The following is a 13,122-nucleotide window of genomic DNA, read 5'->3' on the forward strand; positions in this document are numbered from 1 at the left end:
CTATTCATCTAATGTCCCGCCAATGATGTGGTCACTGGTCATCACAACCACGAGGAAGGGAACATGGCTGCTCAAGTAATTCCGTCCTTAAAAACAAGACTAATCACCCAGCCTCCCGGCTACGATACAACAGTTAGTGCGGGAGAACCTTACATGATAATCCAAACATGATACCACCCATGGCTTGGTTAACTGCACAGTTGGGACCGTAAATTATCTCCAAATTGTACGCGTTTGTATCAAAATCAACTCCAAAACCTTGCGGCGCGCACTAGCCAGGAGATAGCAGCAGACTGAACCCCGGTCGAACTGCTCTCCCTGACGTTCTCGATCAGAACTAGGACGTTGAAACACATGACGACAAGGCGTGGTTAGTTCCCAGTTGTCCAGGCCAGCGCCATAACAATCCACTAGTCACAGAGGGGAATGTACGAGTGCAATCAGATTATTGTGGAATACGCCAATTGATTTGTTCAGTATTCTCAGAACGTGTGGGTGGGCCGCCTAGTTTGGTTTTGGTTTTGTGGGGTTTAACGTCCCAAAGCGACTAAGGCTATGAGAGACGCCGTAGTGAAGGGCTCCGGAAATTTCGACCACCTGGGGTTCTTTAACGTGCACTGACATCGCACAGTACACGGGCCTCTAGAATTTCTCCTCCAAAGAAATTCTAGCCGCCGCGGCCGGGATCGAACCCGCGTCTTTTGGGTCAGCAGCCGAGCACCATAGCCACTGAGCCACCGCGGCAGTACGGTAGTCCATTGGCTGCTGCTGCTGCGCTGGCCCTCCCCACCAGCCAGTGCGGACGGTCAGGATCATCGCTGAGCAGAATAGCCTCCCACTGCTCCTCCGAGGGGTTGGGAATGGGGTCAACTAAGGGATTAAACTGGCATGCCCACACCATACGGTAGAGGTTAGCTACCTCTCCACAGTGTGGGCACTGCGGAGAGTATAGTGTAGAGTACCACTGGTGTAATTTAGCTGGTGTTAGGTATGTGTTGGTTTGTAGTCTCCTAAGCGTGTTCTCGTCTAACTTATTGAGGGATTTGTGTGGTGTTGGGTACTCCTTTCTGACTGTTCTGTATGGCGCGAGATTGTCAGCATACACTGCTAAACCTATCAGGTCACGGTACCCTTCATGGTCATCGGGGGAGACGACCGGTATAGAAGAGCGCGGGCATGCTTGTGAGCGGCTTCGTTTCCTCCTGGTAGTTCCACGTGACCGGGAAACCAGATGACTGAAGCTTGGTTGGGTGGATGCTTAGCCAGCAATGACAACCCTGACTTATGAATTAATCCGTAATTGAAGTTGCGACAGGCGTTCTGGGAATCAGTGAGCACAACGGCGTTGGGGTTAGATGCTACAGCTAATATAATAGCTGCCTCCTCTGTGTGAGTGGGGTTAGATGTTTTGACCGAGGCGCAGTTCTCCATCGACCCTGAAGGCGTTGAGACTACAACAGTCATGACTCCATTCTTTGGTCCTGCTGCGTCCACGTAAAGGGTGTTAGATTGCTTGTCCCATTTCTTCTGCAGGGCTTCCCCTCTTGATTTCCTCCTCTCGATGTTATATGCGGGATGCATATTCCGCGGAATGGGGTGCACGTTGATGCGTCTTCTCACATCGCATGGGACCTCTTCTCTTTGGTCAATTGTGTAGAACTACCCACAGAGGTTGGTGTACGGAGCGCTGAGTCGGGTGACGTCTCTGCAATGCCTCTACTTGAAGAACAAAAAAAAACTACTTCCAGCTCTATCCTGTGAACGAAAACAAGGACCGCGCCTTGCCCGATGAGTTCAGACGGCTGTAGTGACACAAGTTGGTAGCTGCGTTGGTTCAGTGTAAAGCTACGGTCGAAACAGGCCGGCCAGTCTACCGTGGCATTACTCAACGTGTGGACAATTTAACACCACTATGACGACATTGCCAAAGACCCGATTCTGCTGTAACTGCTTTGCCTTACGGAAACCGACATGGGAACAGAGTACCCGATCCAAGTCGCCGGGTTTGAGCGCGCGTGCTCTGCCCATCGCGTGGGTAACGAGCGTTCAGGAGGTCATGAGTTTGAATCGACTGGCGGAGAGATTTTCGAGCCCCGGTTTTTCGACAATAAATGAGTCCTTTAGTATTTGTTTATTTATGAAATACTGCGGACATGTTGCATGTACAAGCTGGAGAGGACAAATACATAAGTGATAACCACTCATCATGGCATCATACAAAAGAAAAATCGGCAAGTACATTAATACAATCTATCATAATACGGAATAATATAAATACATACTACAGTAAGCACAGTATAATAATAATACTACTGAAGAACGCAATGAGACTACAGCAGCCAGCTGCCGCGCTAACAGCGCATCAAAGAGGGTGAGAAAACGGGGAATTGTTAGGTAGGGCGTTCCATTTGGAAATAGTCCTTGCAAAAATGAAAACATACGTGCGAGCAAAAGTAGCCGGAATAACGTACGCATACTCACAAGGAACTAAATAAAACTTTACAGCTAAAAATTGCATGAAGTTCTCCTCGGCGGCACTTTTACCGCTTTGTGTTGGACGGATATGCGATTTTATTACTAACCAGCCACGCAGAGGAAACATTGGTAACTCTCTGCGCTCTTCGGCGCAGTGCTCTAAACTCGGCGAAAGCTGACGTCGTGCTGCTGCCTCTCTTTTCATAATACCTAAGAGCTGCAGTAAACTCAAACACCCACACACTTTGTGGCAACAAGGGATACATGGTGACGTGCCGCTCGCGCGGGCGGGAGCCTTGGCACGCGACTATGGAAACAAACGCGGAGTATTTTACGCGGACGCCACCGGCCTACACCATGGGGGTTGGTACACGGCCGCAGTCGTCCACCAAAACACCGCAGTGAACAGGCTTACGTTCAAAGCACAAGACATTACTCGTGCGGAAGAGGTGGCAATCGTGCTCGCCGCCACCGATCAGGACTCGTGGGTCATCATTATCGACTCGCGAGGGGCCTGCAGGAACATCGAAAGGCGCTTTATTCCCTATTATTCCCTTTATTCCCCTTTATTACCGAATACTTCAGAATAGCAATTACCTCGGGGCTCCCGCGTCCCGCACAATAGTATACACTCCCACGCACACGGGTCTCGAGGGCAACGAAGCGGCCGACGCCGCTGCCCGCGCGCTCACTCTCCGGGCATCGCCCTCGTCTCTCCCCGATGCGGACTCCGACCCCAATCCGGCTTTTACCTTCAAGGAAATCATCCAATATTACCAATTAGGCCATGCAATCTTTCGTGAGCCCTGCAAGGGCCTCACGAAGGCGGAGGAACGCTTACTCCTTCGCCTTTATACTAAAACACTGTTGTCCCCGGCAGTCATCAAACATTTTGACCCTGCGTGCACAGGTGAGTGCCCGCACTGTAGGGAAAAGTCTTCTGACCTTTGCCACATGCCAATCAACCCCGCGCCTTCCCCCTATCCCCAACCCTACCCGGGAGGACTGGGAGGCGGCCCTGCTCGGCTGCTCTTACCTGGCGAGCCAAAAGGCCCTGGTCGGGCGCGCCCAAGCAGCAGCTACAGCCAATGGGCTCCTTAATAAGCAGCCCACCCAGCGTTTGTAAGGGACGGCCCCTTAAGGACCGCTACACTCGCTCCCTGTACATATTGCCACGCGCCTAACGCGCCGCGCGGCCTCCGCGCTGAGTCGAAGACGACGACGAAGCGGCGGTGGGCTCTCGTGGCGCGCTGTTCTGTTCTGTGTCGTGGAAGCTGGCTCGATAATTAAAAAGAAGGCTCCCGGTCTTGGGTTCTTTCTGACGTCTACCTTCACGGCTCCTCTGGTCGTGACACTGGTGGAGGTGCGGCCGATGCTCCCTACTCCTGAGGACGACTCGACGCGTCCGCCTCTTGTGACCACCCCTGTCCATCGTGCCAGCCGGAGGATCCGCGGCCTGTCCCCTGAGGCCCTTCCTATTGTCAGCGCGCCTTCAACTACCACTCCACTCATGGCGACGCCACTGCCCGCCCTGCCTACGACTGTCCCTGCAGCCAGCCCCACCTATCTCACCCTTCAGACTCCACGCACGCCTAAGCCCTTTCACGGCGACCTGTTTGAAGATGCCGAAGACTGGTTGGCTCACTACGAACGGGTCGCGACCTTTAACTGCTGGGACGACGCTACAAAGCTGCGTAACGTTTACTTCAGCCTTGAAGACTCTGCACGAACGTGGTTCGAAAACCATGAGACTACTTTCTCTACGTGGCCGGACTTTCGACGTCAGCTCCTGAGTACGTACGCTAACAGCGACCGCCGGGAGAGCGCAGAGCGTGCACTGTCCTCTCGAATACAGCTTCCCAATGAGGGTGTTGCCATGTACGTCGAGGATGTGAAGCGTCTTTGCCATCGCGCCGATCCGGCCATGCCTGAAGAAAAAAAGCTGCGGCACCTGATGCGCGGCGTAAAAGACCAGCTCTTTTCCGGCCTCGTGCGGAACCCGCCCAACACCGTCGCGGAGTTCCTGGCCGACGCCGTGCATATGGAGAAATTGCTGCAGCAAAGATCCCATCAGTACGACCGGCAACTGCGCCAAACGTCGACCCTATCAACGTTGGACCGGTTCGACCATGATCCCAGGGCGAATCCGGACTCCCTTCGCGAACTCATCCGTTCCGTGGTCCGCGAGGAGCTGCAGCACCTTCAAGCCACATTTGCCCCTCGCGTCGATTCCGTCACCAGTGTCATCCGCGAGGAAGTCCGACAGGCACTCAGGGCACAAGACGCTGCAGCTGTGCCGGCGCCGCAACCGACGCCATACGATCCCGCCCCGTACCCGACTCCTGTCCAGCCAGTCACGTACGCGGACGTCGTGCGCCGCGCGGCCCCATCTCCTGGGCCTTCGCCTTACACCGCACCATTGGTCGCGGTGCACTCTGCCCAGCCGACTCCTTACTGGGCGGATCGGCGCCAGGCACCGCGGAAGACTGACCTCTGGCGCACTCCGGATCAACGCCCGCTCTGCTACCACTGTGGTGAGGCCGGCCATCTCTACCGGCGGTGCCCCTATCGCGAAATGGGACTACGCGGTTTTTCTGTCGACAGCCCCCGTCCACGCCCTGGAGAGCGCCCTCAAGACATCGCCGAGTATGTCACCCGCCAGCGTAGTTCACCATCTCCTCCGCGCCGCGAGTCGCGATCGCCCTCTCCACGCCGGTCTTCGCCCTCTGGGTCCCGTTTCGCCTCAGGACAACGTGGTTCCTCGAGCCTTCGTCGGGAAAACTAGTTCCGGCGGCCTTTGGAGGCGAGGCCGCCGAACGCCGATCCGACGCAGTTTCCACCGCCGCAGCAACTGAATCGCCCCGACGTCGCACGCCGCATCGCTGCACAGTTTTCCCCGACGCGCCTTTCGTATCGCCGCGATGCCGCAACCCCAATCGCCGACCCGCTTCCGCCGCCGCACCGACCCAATCGCCCCGACGCCGAACGCCGCATCGCCGAAGAGTTTCCCCCAACGCGCCGCTTGAATCGCTCCGACAGCGCAACCCCAGTCGCCGACCAGGTTCCGCCGCCGCACCGACTGAATCCTCCACAACAGCCATCGACGGGCCGTGCTGAAGGCAGGGTCTCCTTGGATATCCCTGTTCTCGTCGACACAAAGGAGGTCAGCGCGTTGGTTGATACGGGCGCAGATTACTCTATCCTTAGCGGACGGCTTGCGACAGCCCTGAAAAAAGTGACGACACCCTGGGACGGTCCCGACATACGCACGGCAGGCGGACATCTTGTCGCACCACTCGGCATGTGTGCGGCCCGGGTTACGGTTCGAGGCTGCACATTCGTTGCCACTTTTCTCGTTCTCCGCGAATGTTCTCGCGATGTCATCCTTGGCATCGACTTTCTTCGCGAGCACGGTGCGATCATAGACCTCCCGAACCGCTTGGTGACGTTTTCTACCGCAATGGCCACAGAAGAACCTGCGCACCAGGGTTCTCGGTCCGCCCTGCGAGTCGCCGACGATAACGTTACGGTGCCACCACGTGCCAGCATTCTCACGGGAGTTACCTGCGACGAGCCACATAGGGGACTCCGGGTTATCGAGCCTAATGTCTCCCTCGTACTCACTAAGGGGGTTGCGGTGGCACGGGGCCTTGGATCCTTTCATGACTGTTGTACAGAGGTCCTTGTCACCAACTTCTGCAATGAACATCGACATCTGTTCCGTGGCACAGCCATCGCTTACGTTGACCATGTTCAGGAAGTGGCCGAATGCTTTGCTTGTGCGGAGGACACACCTGGAGCTGACGCCGAAGCGGTCACCAGCGTAGACATAAATCCTGGCCTTCCACCCACTGAAAAGAGACAACTCCAGGACCTCTTGCGGGAGTTTGGTGCGTGTTTCACGTCGTCGTCCAAAGTGCGCCAAACGTCGATAGTTAAACACCGCATTATCACGCATGAAGGAGCCCGACCCATCCATCAGCAGCCCTATCGTGTGTCCCCTCGTGAGCGAGATGCTATTCAAACACAGGTCGAAGAGATGCTCACAGACGGCGTCATCCAACCGTCAAGCAGTCCGTGGTCGTCTCCTGTCGTCCTCGTGAAAAAGAAAGACGGGACACTACGGTTCTGCGTCGACTACAGGAAGCTGAACAGTGTGACCAAGAAAGACGTGTACCCGCTCCCGCGTATCGACGACTCCCTCGACCGACTTCGTCAAGCCAAGTACTTCTCTTCGGTCGACCTCAGAAGTGGTTATTGGCAGATAGAAGTTGATGAGAGGGACCGTGAGAAAACCGCCTTCATTACACCGGACGGGCTGTACGAATTTCGCGTCCTCCCATTCGGGCTCTGCTGTGCTCCTGCCACGTTCCAAAGAATGATGGACACCGTTCTCACCGGTTTGAAGTGGCAGACCTGTCTTGTTTATCTTGACGATGTCATCATTTTTTCCGCAACGTTCACGGAACATCTGCACCGCCTCAGGACTGTCCTCAAAGCCGTTCGATCCGCCAACCTCTCCCTCAAACCAGAAAAATGCCACTTTGGGTTCACCGAATTGAAGTTCCTCGGGCACGTCATTAGTGCTGACGGAATCCGCGCTGACCCAGAGAAGCTTGCTGCCGTTGCTGCCTTTCCGGTCCCCTCCCACAAAAAAGCAGTCCGTCGTTTTCTAGGCCTGTGCTCCTATTATCGCCGCTTCATTAGAAACTTCGCCCAGCTCGCCAGCCCTCTGACGCTCCTAACCCGTGATGACACATCATTTTCCTGGGGCAACGAACAACAGACTGCCTTCGACGAGTTACGACGCCTACTCCAATCACCGCCCATCCTGGCACATTTCGATGAAGATGCCGATACGGAGGTGCACACGGATGCGAGCAACGTCGGTCTTGGCGCCGTTCTAGTTCAGCGGCAAAACGGTGTCGACAAAGTAATTGCCTACGCAAGCCGCGCACTGTCGCGTGCTGAGTTGAACTACTCTACCACGGAAAAAGAATGTCTAGCGGTAGTCTGGGCCGCCGCCAAGTTCCGCCCATACCTCTATGGCAGACCGTTTCGTATCGTCACCGACCACCACTCGCTGTGCTGGCTGAAAAATTTAAAGGACCCTTGCGGCCGCTTAGAACGTTGGGCATTACGCCTGCAGGAATTCGATTTCACCGTCACCTACAAGTCAGGCCGGAAACACACCGACGCTGATACCTTGTCACGCGCTCCCGTCGAACCTCCTCCGCAAGACACCACCGACGATGATAGCTTCCTTGGAGCGGTCAGCACATCTGAGCTCGTTTCCAGACAGCGTGCCGACGCCGAGCTCCGTCTGCTCATCGAACATCTCGAAGGTGGGTGCCCTGAAATACCACGACACCTAGCTCGTGGACTATCGTCGTTCTGCCTGCGGAGAGGGGTGCTTTATAAAAAGAACTCTACTTCAAGTCCGACAACTTACCTGCTCGTCATACCGTCTGATCTGCGGGATGAAGTCCTCCTTGCCTGCCATGATGAACCGACTTCCGGCCACCTTGGAGTTACCCGCACCTTATCCCGAATCCGGCAGAACTATTACTGGCCCAACCTAACTTCAAGTGTCAAGCATTATGTCCGGACATGCCGGCAATGCCAGCGGCGAAAAAAAACCGCGCTCAAGCCTCCTGGACTGCTTCAGTGCATCGAGCCGCCACAAATACCATTCGACAAAGTCGGCATGGACCTCCTGGGGCCATTTCCTCTCTCGTCTTCCGGCCACAAGTGGATCGTAGTCGCCACAGACTACTTGACCCGCTACGCTGAAACGAAGGCCCTTGCGCGAGGTACTGCCGCCGAAGTTGCCCACTTCTTTATGCACGACATCGTGCTTAGACACGGCACCCCATCGGCCATCATTACTGACCGCGGCAAGGCGTTTACAGCCCGACTCCTACGTGACATCTTAGCGCTTAGCCATACTGCTCATCGACCAACAACAGCGTATCATCCCCAAACCAATGGTCTAACGGAACGGCTCAACAAAACATTGGCGGACATGATCTCGATGTACGTCGACGTTGAACACAAAACCTGGGATGAGGTCTTGCCGTACGTCACCTTCGCATATAATACCGCGACGCAGGAAACCACCCAGTTCACCCCGTTCCGTCTCGTGTATGGCAGAGAGGTCCGCATGATGCTAGACGCCATGCTGCCGTACGGCGACGCAGAGCTTCCCCCTGAAGCTGGCCACTTCGTGGAGCAAGCAGAGCAGGCCCGTCAGCTGGCCCGCTTGCACATCAAGGACCAGCAATCCGCCGATGCCCGATACTATAACCTTCGGCACAGGGACGTGCACTACGAGCCGGGCGACCACGTGTGGGTGTGGACACCAGTGCGCCGCAAGGGATTGTGCGAAAAGCTTTTAAATAGGTATTTTGGCCCGTACAGAGTCCTGCGCCGCCTGAACAGCGTCAACTACGAAGTTGTCCCCCATGGAACGGTGGTCGCCGGCCCTCAGCGTCAACGGCCTGAAATCGTCCATGTAGTGCGCTTAAAGCCGTACTTTTCGCGTGACTGAGCGCTGTGTTCACGCTGTTTCGTACCTTTTCCCCTTACCCCACGTGTGTACTTGATTCTCCCTGCATGTCATCTAGCGCGCACTGTATAGTTCACCTCACCCCCAGTCTTTTCTTTGTTCCTCCTCCCCTCACTGTACATACCCCATTCCACATCGAGACGATGTTTGCTTTCGCGGGGGGGAATAATGCCACGCGCCTAACGCGCCGCGCGGCCTCCGCGCTGAGTCGAAGACGACGACGAAGCGGCGGTGGGCTCTCGTGGCGCGCTGTTCTGTTCTGTGTCGTGGAAGCTGGCTCGATAATTAAAAAGAAGGCTCCCGGTCTTGGGTTCTTTCTGACGTCTACCTTCACGGCTCCTCTGGTCGTGACAATATATAAAGTTTTTCAGTCAGTCAGTCAGGGCGCTGGTCACATAATGAAACGTGACAGTGAATCAGACACCGTCACGTGATCGGATTTTGACGACATGACCGGTCTCGTCACCGAACGTCGATTGTCGTCGCCTAAGTCACATGATCGGGCGTCGACGGTCTACGCCACGAAATCCGACGGCTAGCGCTCCGTATGGCAGTTTTTAAGGCGAAAGCCTTTAATGCCTATTGTTCTTCTCGAAAGAAGGCTGTCAGCAGAAGCTTGTGAGCAGAGGTGTCATGTTTTTGCCGGATGTCCATTGAGATATGTAAGGCAGTTACTGCGTTAACTTCGTTTCCTCAAATACAATGTTCATTTTCTTCATTACGGCCCACTTTCTTCTTTCACTCCCAATTCCTCCCTTCCTCTGCAAACGGATGGCGGGTGTCCACCGAGTTATGTGAGACAGTTACTGCATAATTTCCTTTCCTCAAATACAATTTTCATTTTCTTCATTACGGCCCATCTTTCTTCTTTCAGTCCCATTTCCTCCCTTCCTGTACGGTGCGGTTCAGGTGTCCACCGAGATGACTGAGAATTACTGCGCTATTTAAATTGGTAAATTGGTTTTGAGGAAAGGAAATGGCGCAGTATCTGTCTCATATATCTCGGCGGACACCTGAACCGCGCCGTAAGGAAAGGAAGGTAGGAGTGAAAGAAGAAAGAGAGAAAGAGGTGCCGTAGTGGAGGTCTCCGGAATAATTTCGACCTCCTGCGATCTTTAACGTGCACTGACATCACACAGCACAAGGGCGCCTCTTGCATTTCGCCTCCACTGAAACGCGGCCGCCGCGGTCGGGTTCGAGCCCGGGTACTCCGGCTCGGTAGATGAGTGCCTTATCACTGAGCCACAGCAGTTTTTCCTTTCTTCAAAAAACGTTGCGTTCAAAGTTCAAGGCATCGCGCATGGATGGATGGATGGAAAACTTTATTGAGCAAGTGAGTTTGGACCGTACAAGGTCTCAGGGCCACCGCACAGCCCTCACATTACGCGCATGTGTCCAGGCCACGTAGGGCCATGGCACTGGCACCCCGGTTCACACAGCGAAGTTGCGCGTCCGGGTCCTGCGACGCAAGGAGGGCCTCCCATTCCTCCCATGTACCGATGGCGGGCCGTCCCTGCGGGGGAGGATCGGCAGGGCAGCCGAAGAGGATGTGGTCTAGGGTGGCGTGCGGTTCTCCGCAGAGAGTGCACTCTGGGGAAACATGGCGGAAGTGGGATAGAAGCTGAGGGGTAGGAAGAGTTCGGGTCTGGAGTCGCCTCCAGAGGATTTGTTGGAAGTGGGATAGGCGGGGGTGGGGAGGGGGATAGAGTCGACGGGCAAGGCGTGCTTGTTGAGATAGTTCTGAGAACGTGTGTGCCCGCTCCCTCGAGAAATCCCGGCTGGGGTCGCCATTTGCCCGGCAAATAAGTCCTCGGGCTATGTTATCGGCGGCCTCATTTCCGGGATTGCCAGAGTGAGCCGGCACCCACACGAGCTCAATACGCCTATCGGGATTTAGGGTGCACATTCTCAATATCTGCCACGCAGGGGGATGGACGCGTCCGCGGGCGAAGTTAAGAATGGCTGTTTTGGAATCGCTTAGTATATAAGCCGCATTTGTTTGGGCAATGGCTATTGCTATAGCTGCTTCCTCTGCTTCTTCCGGGGTACAAGGTGGGTCTATGAAATGGGTAAATGGGGGGGGGGGGGGGGGGGGGGCTGCTGGATGATAAGCCACAGCTACTGAACGGTCTGTACCACACGCGGCGTCCACCCAGCGCACATCCTCTAAAGTGCCATATTCTTTATGGAGAGCTCTGGCTCGCGCGACTCGGCGGGATTGATGGTATTCAGGGTGGACATTCTTAGGAAGGGGTTTCAGGATAAGCGCGGAGTGTATGGCGCGAGGGAGAGAGATGAAGTCTGTCGTGTGTGCCGGTATGCGAGTTCCCAGAGAATCCAGTATATATCGTCCAGTTTCCGTGCCAGCCAGACGAAGGTACTGTGTGTAGCGATGTGCATCTATAAGTTCTTGTATAGTGTTGTGCATTCCTAATTTTAAGAGTCTGTCCGTGCTAGTGCTCTTTGGTAGGTTTAGCGCTGCTTTGGTAGCCATGCGGATAAGAGCATTGATCTTGTCTTTATCCGAACAGGAGAGGTTTAGGTACGGAGTGGCGTAAAGAATGCGGCTAAGCACAAACGCATGCAGCACCTTGAGATTATCTGCTTCATCTAGACCGGCTCGTGAATGTGAAACCCTTCTAAGAAGATGGATGACGGAGTAGGTGGACTGTTTTAGTGCTTTCAGTGTAAGGTTGTTTTTCCCCGTGTCCTGTAAATACAGGCCAGGAATGCGGAGGGTAGGTGTTTGCGGTATGGGAGTGTCATGCAGGTAGATAGTGATGGGGGAGGTAGGGACGCGCCGCGGGCGGATTATGAGGAGTGCTGACTTTGTGGGGGAGCATTCAAGCCCAATGTTTGCCGCGTGAGTAGCGATAGTTGTAGCGGCTTCCTGAAGGGTCGATTCTATGTCGCCATCCGAGCCGTATGTGGTCCAAACCGTTATATCATCCGCGTAAAGTGTGTGTCCTAAGTGCGGGATGCGGCTGAGAGCCTTGGCCAGGGGGATGAGGGTGAGGTTGAAGAGGAAGGGAGATAACACCGCCCCTTGCGGGGTACCAATGTTACCAAGCGTGAAGGGGGGGGGGGGGGGTCTGTATATCATCTATATGCAGTGAGGCTGTGCGACCGTTTAAAAAGGCCCGGATATAGTTGTAGGTCTTAGGCCCCAACTGCAGCTCTTGGATGCCCTGCAGGATGGCGCTGTGTGTAACTTTGTCGAATGCTTTGGTGAGGTCGACTGCCAGGATTGCTCTGGTGTGATGTAACATGTCATTGAGGATAGCGTGTGAAATCTGCAGTAGGGCGTCCTGTGCCGAGAGGTGGGATCGAAATCCTACCGACTCCAATTGGATAGAACACTGCAACTCGTCAGCGCGTCCGATGCGCCCGAAGGGGACTTGGCGTCTCTTACGCAGCCTCATCGACACCTCTCAGACGAAAGGAGAGACGCAAAAACAGCTCCGGCGGTGGTGGTGAAAACTTTTATTCTGTGAAAAAGAGTTTGGGAGCCACAGAGTGGCCCCGCTACATGGTCGGCGTCCCTAGTCCGGGACACTGCATGACAAGGCCCCGTCTGTCGCCCGTTTCACCAGAGCCCTTTGGGACTTAAGCGAGGAGCAGTTGAGGAGGGCAGTCTCCCATGCCTCTCTGGAAGGGGTAGGGGAAGGGGGGAGGTGGGGATTTTGAGTACATGCCCACACCATGTGGCAGATATCACAGGTCTCCTCACAGTGTGGGCATCGCCCATCCGTGTTAGGATCGTAATGTTTTATTATTGCAGGACAGAGTAGAGTACCTGTCTGCAGGCGCCTTAAAGTTCGCTCCTCCGTCTTACTCAGCCCTTTTGCAGGGAAAAGGCGGTGGTTGTCGCTATAATATGTTAATATCTCCCTGAATCGCAGCAGCGGCTGGTTAGCATGGCTCTGCACGGGAACTAAGGTACGACGGCGCAACTTGCGGACACTTTGTGTTACAGGTATCTCTGCCGCACAAATGACCCGGTTGGGCCCAAGTACACGTACTCCGGCAAGTCAAATCAGGATTTAGGCGCCCCTTTTTAGTTTCATGACCTTAAGGCG

Source organism: Amblyomma mixtum, chromosome 6, assembly GCF_055824585.1.
Source record: "Amblyomma mixtum isolate Tamu chromosome 6, ASM5582458v1, whole genome shotgun sequence".
Taxonomy (NCBI): domain Eukaryota; kingdom Metazoa; phylum Arthropoda; class Arachnida; order Ixodida; family Ixodidae; genus Amblyomma; species Amblyomma mixtum.